This window comes from Gigantopelta aegis, chromosome 11, assembly GCF_016097555.1.
Source record: "Gigantopelta aegis isolate Gae_Host chromosome 11, Gae_host_genome, whole genome shotgun sequence".
NCBI lineage: Eukaryota > Metazoa > Mollusca > Gastropoda > Neomphalida > Peltospiridae > Gigantopelta > Gigantopelta aegis.
In genome coordinates, this window is record NC_054709.1 from 315,093 (window position 1) to 326,423 (window position 11,331).

Consider the following 11,331-nt stretch of genomic DNA (forward strand, 5'->3'; position numbering starts at 1 on the left):
CAGCATGGAATATCAGGCTGCTTATGAATGAATGAATGAATGAATGAATGAATGAATGAATGAATGAATATTTAATAACACCCCAGCACAAAACACATCTAAGTACATGAATATGATTATTTTCATTATTTAATTTGCCAAAATAGAATGAGTCATATCTCAGAAACCATTAGTCCAATCATGCTAAAACTTTTTTCAGCAACCATAATCTGATACACAAATTTTTAGATAAAATAAATGAATGTATGAATGAATGAATGAATGAATGAATGACGACACCCCAGCATGAAATCCCTATCTGGTGTCAAACAAAGTTAAATGCATTATAAATAAAGTGATGATCAACATCAATGTAAAAATTCGAGAGTTAAATTAAAACACAGGGAAAAGGTGGTAATGAATAAAATATACAAAAGGTGTGGAGGGGTAAAAAAATCCCATATTTTCTGTAAAAGTGCATAGTGATATGTACAAGAGGTGTGGAGAGAAGGTAAAAAATCACATATTATCTGTAAAAGGTGGTGAAATGAACAAGAGGTGTGGAGAGGGTAAAAAATCACATATCTTCTGTAAAGGTGGTGAAATGAACAAGAGGTGTGGAGAGGAGGTAAAAATCACATATTATCTGTGAAAGGTGGTGAAATGAACAAGAGGTGTGTGAAAGGTGGTGAAATGAACAAGAGGTGTGGAGAGGAGGTAAAAATCACATATTTTCTGTAAAAGGTGGTGAAATGAACAAGAGGTGTGGAGAGGAGATAAAAAATCACATATTATCTGTGAAAGGTGGTGAAATGAACAAGAGGTGTGGAGAGGAGGTAAAAAATCACCTATTTTCTGTAAAAGTGGTGATGTGTACAAAAGTTGTGGAGGGGTAAAAAAATTCACATACTTTCTGTAAAAGGTGGTAAAATGAACAAGAGGTGTGTGGAGAGGGTAAAACATCACATATCTTCTGTAAAAGGTGGTGAAATGAATAAGAGGTGTGGAGAGGAGGTAAAAAATCCCATATTTTCTGTAAAAGGTGGTGAAATGAATAAGAGGTGTGGAGAGGAGGTAAAAAATCACATATTTTCTGTAAAAGGTGGTGAAATGAACAAGAGGTGTGGAGAGGAGGTAAAAAATCCCATATTTCTGTAAAAGGTGGTGAAATGAATAAGAGGTGTGTGAAAGGTGGTAATGTGTACAAGAGGTGTGGAGAGAGGGTAAAAAATCACATATTTTCTGTAAAAGGTGGTGAAATGAACAAGAGGTGTGGAGAGGAGATAAAAAATCACATATTATCTGTGAAAGGTGGTGAAATGAACAAGAGGTGTGGAGAGGAGGTAAAAAATCACCTATTTTCTGTAAAAGTGGTGATGTGTACAAAAGTTGTGGAGGGGTAAAAAAATTCACATACTTTCTGTAAAAGGTGGTAAAATGAACAAGAGGTGTGTGGAGAGGGTAAAACATCACATATCTTCTGTAAAAGGTGGTGAAATGAACAAGAGGTGTGGAGAGGAGGTAAAAAATCCCATATTTTCTGTAAAAGGTGGTGAAATGAATAAGAGGTGTGGAGAGGAGGTAAAAAATCACATATTTTCTGTAAAAGGTGGTGAAATGAACAAGAGGTGTGGAGAGGAGGTAAAAAATCCCATATTTTCTGTAAAAGGTGGTGAAATGAATAAGAGGTGTGTGAAAGGTGGTAATGTGTACAAGAGGTGTGGAGAGAGGGTAAAAAATCACATATTTTCTGTATAAGGTGGTGAAATGAACAAGAGGTGTGGAGAGGAGATAAAAAATCACATATTATCTGTGAAAGGTGGTGAAATGAACAAGAGGTGTGGAGAGGAGGTAAAAAATCACCTATTTTCTGTAAAAGTGGTGATGTGTACAAAAGTTGTGGAGGGGTAAAAAAATTCACATACTTTCTGTAAAAGGTGGTAAAATGAACAAGAGGTGTGTGGAGAGGGTAAAACATCACATATCTTCTGTAAAAGGTGGTGAAATGAACAAAAGGTGTGTGGAGAGGGTAAAAAATCACATATCTTCTGTAAAAGGTGGTAAAATGAACAAGAGGTGTGTGGAGAGGGTAAAAAATCACATATTATCAGTAAAAGGTGGTGAAATGAACAAGAGGTGTGGAGAGGAGGTAAAAAATCACATATTTTCTGTAAAAGGTGGTGAAATGAACAAGAGGTGTGGAGAGGAGGTAAAAAATCCCATATTTTCTGTAAAAGGTGGTGAAATGAATAAGAGGTGTGTGAAAGGTGGTAATGTGTACAAGAGGTGTGGAGAGAGGGTAAAAAATCACATATTTTCTGTAAAAGGTGGTGAAATGAACAAGAGGTGTGGAGAGGAGATAAAAAGTCACATATTATCTGTGAAAGGTGGTGAAATGAACAAGAGGTGTGGAGAGGAGGTAAAAAATCACCTATTTTCTGTAAAAGTGGTGATGTGTACAAAAGTTGTGGAGGGGTAAAAAAATTCACATACTTTCTGTAAAAGGTGGTAAAATGAACAAGAGGTGTGTGGAGAGGGTAAAACATCACATATCTTCTGTAAAAGGTGGTGAAATGAACAAAAGGTGTGTGGAGAGGGTAAAAAATCACATATCTTCTGTAAAAGGTGGTGAAATGAACAAGAGGTGTGGAGAGGAGGTAAAAATCACATATTATCTGTGAAAGGTGGTGAAATGAACAAGAGGTGTGGAGAGGGTAAAAAATCACATATTATCTGTGAAAGGTGGTGAAATGAACAAGAGGTGTGGAGAGGAGATAAAAATCACATATTATCTGTGAAAGGTGGTGAAATGAACAAGAGGTGTGGAGAGGGTAAAAAATCACATATTATCTGTGAAAGGTGGTGAAATGAACAAGAGGTGTGGAGAGGAGGTAAAAATCACATATTATCTGTAAAAGGTGGTGAAATGAACAAGAGGTCTGGAGAGGAGGTAAAAAATCACATATTATCTGTGAAAGGTGGTGAAATGAACAAGAGGTGTGGAGAGGAGGTAAAAAATCACATATTATCTGTGAAAGGTGGTGAAATGAACAAGAGGTGTGGAGAGGAGGTAAAAAATCCCATATTTTCTGTAAAAGGTGGTGAAATGAACAAGAGGTGTGGAGAGGGTAAAAAATCACATATCTTCTGTAAAGGTGGTGAAATGAACAAGAGGTGTGGAGAGGGTAAAAAATCACATATTTTCTGTAAAAGGTGGTGAAATGAACAAGAGGTGTGGAGAGGGTAAAAAATCACATATCTTCTGTAAAGGTGGTGAAATGAACAAGAGGTGTGGAAAGGAGGTAAAAATCCCATATTTTCTGTAAAAGGTGGTGAAATGAACAAGAGGTGTGGAGAGGAGGTAAAAAATCACATATTATCTGTAAAAGGTGGTGAAATGAACAAGAGGTGTGGAGAGGAGGTAAAAAATCACATATTATCTGTAAAAGGTGGTAATGTGTACAAGAGGTGTGTGGAGAGGGTACAAAATCCATTATTTTCTGTAAAAGGTGGTGAAATGAACAAGAGGTGTTTTGGAAGTAAAAAATCCCATATTTTCTACGTATGTACTTCACGGATGGCCCATAAAGTGTAATACAACACAAAACATGAACAAACATGCAGAAACTTTCTTCCTGCTTGACGATTACCAGTACACATTAAGAAAAAACCCCATTAATGCTGGAAACACACTGCATACAAAACACAATTACTGACTACCAGTAGTGGTATAAGAAGTGATATTCAACGGAAGATATGTCATCAGTGTCATAGCCATTAGATGGTTTGTCATGCATGCGAGGTCTATCACTAGACCAGTCACTTAGTGTTAAATACCAGATGCAGTGAATCCTGGACGTGATATGACAGGGTTAGAAAAACATTTTATTGTGAAAGTGAGCCAGATGTAGGCTAGTGGTTGAGTGCTCACCTGAGGTGCTTTCTCTCGGGATCTATCAGGCGAATATATAACCACTGGGCTACATCCTGCCCCTCAAAATGTGCTGAGGGGTTGTTACAAATATTCCTTTCTTTTACTTTATCTTGCCATCCAAACCAAATGTTGAAATGACCACACGTTAGACACCAAATAATAGCCGTAGTTTAAAATGTGCTGAGGGGTTGTTACAAATATTCCTTTCTTTTACTTTATCTTGCCATCCAAACCAAATGTTGAAATGACCACACGTTAGACACCAAATAATAGCCGTAGTTTAAAATGTGCTGAGGGGTTGTTACAAATATTCCTTTCTTTTACTTTATCTTGCCATCCAAACCAAATGTTGAAATGACCACACGTTAGACACCAAATAATAGCCGTAGTTTAAAATGTGCTGAGGGGTTGTTACAAATATTCCTTTCTTTTACTTTATCTTGCCATCCAAACCAAATGTTGAAATGACCACACGTTAGACACCAAATAATAGCCGTAGTTTAAAATGTGCTGAGGGGTTGTTACAAATATTCCTTTCTTTTACTTTATCTTGCCATCCAAACCAAATGTTGAAATGACCACACGTTAGACACCAAATAATAGCCGTAGTTTAAAATGTGCTGAGGGGTTGTTACAAATATTCCTTTCTTTTACTTTATCTTGCCATCCAAACCAAATGTTGAAATGACCACACGTTAGACACCAAATAATAGCCGTAGTTTAAAATGTGCTGAGGGGTTGTTACAAATATTCCTTTCTTTTACTTTATCTTGCCATCCAAACCAAATGTTGAAATGACCACACGTTAGACACCAAATAATAGCCGTACTTTAAAATGTGCTGAGGGGTTGTTACAAATATTCCTTTCTTTTACTTTATCTTGCCATCCAAACCAAATGTTGAAATGACCACACGTTAGACACCAAATAATAGCCGTAGTTTAAAATGTGCTGAGGGGTTGTTACAAATATTCCTTTCTTTTACTTTATCTTGCCATCCAAACCAAATGTTGAAATGACCACACGTTAGACACCAAATAATAGCCGTAGTTTAAAATGTGCTGAGGGGTTGTTACAAATATTCCTTTCTTTTACTTTATCTTGCCATCCAAACCAAATGTTGAAATGACCACACGTTAGACACCAAATAATAGCCGTACTTTAAAATGTGCTGAGGGGTTGTTACAAATATTCCTTTCTTTTACTTTATCTTGCCATCCAAACCAAATGTTGAAATGACCACACGTTAGACACCAAATAATAGCCGTACTTTAAAATGTGCTGAGGGGTTGTTACAAATATTCCTTTCTTTTACTTTATCTTGCCATCCAAACCAAATGTTGAAATGACCACACGTTAGACACCAAATAATAGCCGTAGTTTAAAATGTACTGAGATGTCATTGTAAAAACATTCCTTCGTTTATTGTGAATAGGATATTCAAGTAGTTGCGATGCGTAAGTTTTTACCATGCTCATATACCACAGAGGTTTCGAGCAGGTCCGCCCCGGAGTTTGGTCCCCGGAAAGCCAGGAACCCAACCCAGAGCAGATAATTTATAGGCACAATTTTGCTTATTGCTACAAAAGATATAGAGTGGGACTTTATAAATTTTTGTGCACATTCTAAAATAAGATAAATCAAAAAATAAAAATTACAATTAATTTAGTCGCATGTTAGATCGGGCAGTCTAACAAGAAATATAAAAAAAAAAATTATAATATACTTTATGTATTTAAGCACTAGGAGTTGGAAATGGGGGTTAGTTTTAGGATTTTGCCCCCCCCCCCCCCCCCCGACCACAGGAAGTTTTTTAGTAGTTGGGGAAGAGAAGAGAGCTTCAATCATATCGGGAACTTCGGTGTGACCAACCAGGGAGGGGGGGGGGACTGGGGGGAGGCAGGCCCCCGGACAAACCTAGCTTCCCCTACAGCCGAAACCGCCTACGCCTTATGGCACCTAACCTCATGTGGAATACCCCTCATCCCACTCAAGACCCCTCCAGTCAATCCATTCAACAAGTGACAGCAATTTAGCCTGTTGGTATTAACGCCTGTTGGTATTAACACCTGTTGGGTTAGGGTTAGGGTTTGTGCAGGACTGGATCCACATGCTGCAGTTATTAAGTTCAATAAAGCATAACAAATAAAAGCCGTACACTACACCGCCAGCAACACACACACACTCTTGAGCTTACCCTACTAGCCACACGTCGCGAACACACAATAGTTGAGTACAATAACCTCACGTCTCTAGCTCCTACCAATATGTCATTGATCCCTAAAAACACTCCTTTTTTTCTGTACCCACCTCCCAGCATCAACCGAAGATGACAGGTTATTGCAGAGTCCCCTACTAGCCACACATGTCATGAACACACAACAGTTTAGTGCAATAACCTCACGTCTCCAATTTGAACCAATATGTCACTGATCACACTCAACACAATACACAGCACTCCTTTCCCCCCCCCCCCCGACCCCCCTCCCAGGACCAACCAAAGATGACAATAGAATTCCAGCGGGGATAATGAAGCAGACATGAAGAGCTCACATTCTCATATGACCTCTGACCTGTCAACCAACACTGGCAAAGAGCAACAGAAGAGCAAACTAACAACATTTAGTTTGTTTTTAAGTCAAGGACTTTTCCTACTGTAAAAATGTAAAAATTGATCTGATAAAGGTTTTTTCTTTTCCGAGAACCGGATGACACAAGTGGTGTTATAAAGATAGAATAAGAAAGAAAAAAATCTGGATAGAATTGAAAACAAAATACAGGAAATGGATTAGAATTGAGGTGAACGGTTCACAGATGACTGAGGCAAGGTGTTGTGAACAAACAGTGGAAGTACAATCAGGTGATAATGATATGGTGATAAAACTAAAAACATTGCCACAGCCAGCTGTTTCTACTACACAGCGAGTGATTAAACTGTTCCTACTACACAGCGAGTGATTAAACTGTTCCTACTACACAGCGAGTGATTATACTGTTACTACTACACAGCTAGTGATTATACTGTTACTACTACACAGCTAGTGATTATACTGTTACTACTACACAGCGAGTGATTATACTGTTCCTACTACACAGCGAGTGATTATACTGTTACTACTACACAGCTAGTGATTATACTGTTACTACTACACAGCGAGTGATTATACTGTTCCTACTACACAGCTAGTGATTATACTGTTACTACTACACAGCTAGTGATTATACTGTTACTACTACACAGCTAGTGATTATACTGTTACTACTACACAGCTAGTGATTATACTGTTACTACTACACAGCAAGTGACTATACTGTTACTACTACACAGCGAGTGATTATAATGTTACTACTACACAGCGCGTGATTATACTGTTACTACTACACAGCGCGTGATTATACTGTTACTACTACACAGCCAGTGATTATACTGTTACTACTACTACACAGCCAGTGATTATACTGTTCCTACTACACAGCTTGTGATTATACTGTTACTACTACACAGCAAGTGATTATACTGTTACTACTACACAGCTAGTGATTATACTGTTACTACTACACAGCTAGTGATTATACTGTTACTACTACACAGCTAGTGATTATACTGTTACTACTACACAACTAGTGATTATACTGTTACTACTACACAGCTAGTGAGTATACTGTTACTACTACACATCTAGTGATTATACTGTTACTACTACACAGCCAGTCATTATACTGTTACTACTACACAGCCATTCATTATACTGTTACTACTACACATCTAGTGATTATACTGTTACTACTACACAGCCAGTGATTATACTGTTACTATGACACAGCCAGTGATTATACTGTTACTATGACACAGCCAGTGATTATACTGTTACTACTACACAGCCAGTGATTATACTGTTCCTACTACACAGCCAGTGATTATACTGTTACTACTACACAGCCAGTGATTATACTGTTACTACTACACAGCTAGTGATTATACTGTTACTACTACACAGCCAGTGATTATACTGTTCCTACTACAAAGCTAGTGATTATACTGTTCCTACTACAAAGCTAGTGATTATACTGCTACTACTATATAGCCAGTTATTACACTGTTACTACTACACAGCCAGTGATTATACTGCTACTACTATATAGCCAGTGATTATACTGTTCCTACTACACAGCCAGTGATTATACTGTTACTGCTACACAGCCAGTGATTATACTGTTACTACTACACAGCAAGTGATTATACTGTTACTACTACACAGCTAGTGATTATACTGTTACTACTACACAGCTAGTGATTATACTGTGATTACTACTGTTACTACTACACAGCTAGTGATTATACTGTTACTACTACACATCTAGTGATTATACTGTTACTACTACACAACCAGTCATTATACTGTTACTACTACACAGCCATTCATTATACTGTTACTACTACACAGCTAGTGATTATACTGTTACTACTACACAGCCAGTGATTATACTGTTACTACTACACAGCCAGTGATTATACTGTTACTACGACACAGCCAGTGATTATACTGTTCCTACTACACAGCCAGTGATTATACTGTTACTACTACACAGCCAGTGATTATACTGTTCCTACTACACAGCTAGTGATTATACTGTTACTACTACACAGCCAGTGATTATACTGTTACTACTACACAGCCAGTGATTATACTGTTCCTACTACACAGCTAGTGATTATACTGTTACTACTACACATCTAGTGATTATACTGTTACTACTACACAGCCAGTTATTACACTGTTACTACTACACAGCCAGTGATTATACTGTTACTACTACACAGCTAGTGATTATACTGTTACTACTACACATCTAGTGATTATACTGTTACTACTACACAGCCAGTTATTACACTGTTACTACTACACAGCCAGTGATTATACTGCTACGACTATATAGCCAATGATTATACTGTTACTACTACACAGCCAGTGATTATACTGTTACTACTACACAGCTAGTGATTATACTGTTACTACTACACAGCTAGTGATTATACTGTTACTACTACACAGCTAGTGATTATACTGTTCCTGCTACACAGCCAGTGATTATACTGTTCCTACTACACAGCTAGTGATTATACTGTTCCTGCTACATTAGCCTACTTATGGAAGTCTTCCTGAATAAACAGTGAGAAAGTTACAGTTTGTTTTGTTTAACGACATCCCTTATGGGCAGGATGAGACATAGCCCAGTGGTACAGCACACACCTGATGAGCAGTCAGTCTAGGATCGATCCCTGTCAGTGGGCCCATTGGGCTATTTCTCCTTTGAGCCAGTGCACCATGACTGGTATATCCAAGGCCATGGTGTGTGCTAGCCTGTCTGTGTGATGGTGCATATAAAAGATACCTTGCTAGTAACGGAAAAATGTAGCGGGTTTCCTCTCTGTGACTGTGTTAGAATGACCATATGTTTGACGTCCAATAGCCGATGATTAATAAATCAATGTGCTCCACTAATGTCGTTAAAGAAAACAAACTTTGACATTGATTTATTAATCATCGGCTGTTGGACGTCAAACATTTGGTCATTCTCACATATAGTCTTAGGGAGAGGAAACCCGCTACGTTTGTTTTCCATTAGTAGCAAGGGATCTTTTATATGCATTATTCAACCTAGAAATACAATCTGGCTACACTCTTACTACTACTACTACACAGTGAGTGACGACTGTTCCGACTACATGAGTCTACTCATGCGAGTAGGTCTCGGATCAACTCAGAGAAGATGAATTAGTAGTCTCAAGATAAATCAATAAGGAGCTAACAAATTTGTAAATCTCAGATTTCGAAATGGTACAAGTGTTACAAATATATTGCTTATTTGATGGTTACTTAATTCTCAAATCAATCCCTTGTTAATTTTAGTAACGTGATACACATTTAAAATAAAAATGGAATTGGTCTTTAAAAAGCTACAAAAAAATCTACTTATAGAAAACTCAATGTGGACATACCTAATTTACTTAGCACTTATAGACTTCACATTGCTGTAACCTACAAGAAATTTAAAAATTTAAAAATATACCAGCCGTTAAAAAAAACAGAAGAAGAAAAGTGCCTGGAGTAAAATCAACAGGGACATTGACTAATTTACTTATACAGCAGAATCTCATTGGGTCGAACACCCTTGGGACACCATAATCTGTTCAACCCATCGGCTAGTTCGAACCAAGAATTCGGGACCTTCAGGAGTGTCTGCATATATATGACCCTTTATAATTTGAAATTATTGTTCGAAAATTTAAAACTCAGGTATATTTATTTATTTATAATTCTGTGTGAACTAAAATATACCAAAACATTTTCTATATTATATACATGGTACTGCAAAATAAATTATTTTGTGCTAGCATAACCAGGAAAACTATATGTGGGACAGACAAACGGACAGAAACACAGACATTGAAAGAAAGAATAAACAAATAAAGATGAAGTCAAGTAAACGTTTAAAATTCTTACATCCCTGTACTTTAATTTTTAAAATAAACCCTTTAATATATAAAATGATAATTTTAAAATATGTATTTGGTATTATTCTTAACTAGGGTTAGCTGTGGGTCAGCAGAGAATTTAGCCATATTATCAATAAAACTTCAAAACTGCACAAACTCAGTTATATTCGAATAAAATATCAATTATTTCATGAAATTATTTCGCCAAATGAAAATAAAATTCGCCAGTTGGTTTTGAAATTTGCAGTTGGTGAATTTGGTGAGTGACACAGCTTGCCCTGCTTAACTAGGGACGAGATGTAGCCCAGTGGTATAGCACTCGCTCGATGCGCAGTCCGTCTGGGTCGATCACTGTCGGTGGGCCTATTCGGCTATTTCTCATTCCAGCCAGTGCACAGCAACTGGCATATCAAAGGCTGTGGTATGTACTACCCTGTTTGGGGGATGGTGTTTGCTGCTAATCGAAAAGAGTAGCCCATGAAGTGGTGACAGCGGGTTTCCTCTCTCAATATCTGTGTGGTCCTTAACCATATGTCTGATGCCATATAACCGTAAATAAAATGTGTTGAGTGTATCATTAAATAAGACATTTCCTTCGTTATTCTTAACCAGTGAAAATTAACAGGATAAACACTAAAAATCAGAACTTAAAATCAGCAGCATACACATGTATGTAAAGATGTTTGCTCCATGTAAGAGAAAAGTAATAACTCCTGCATACATTTCTCGCCAATAAATCAGCTGTATTCCCATTATAATGTTTTAATGTGCTTGGTTATTATTCTACAAAAAAAAAGACACCAAAAAAAAAGACAATAATATAAAATACAATAAAAAAAATAATAATAAGAAATAAAAATAAAAAAATATAAAAAAACACAATAAAATAAAAATAAAATAAAACACACAAAAAATATCAA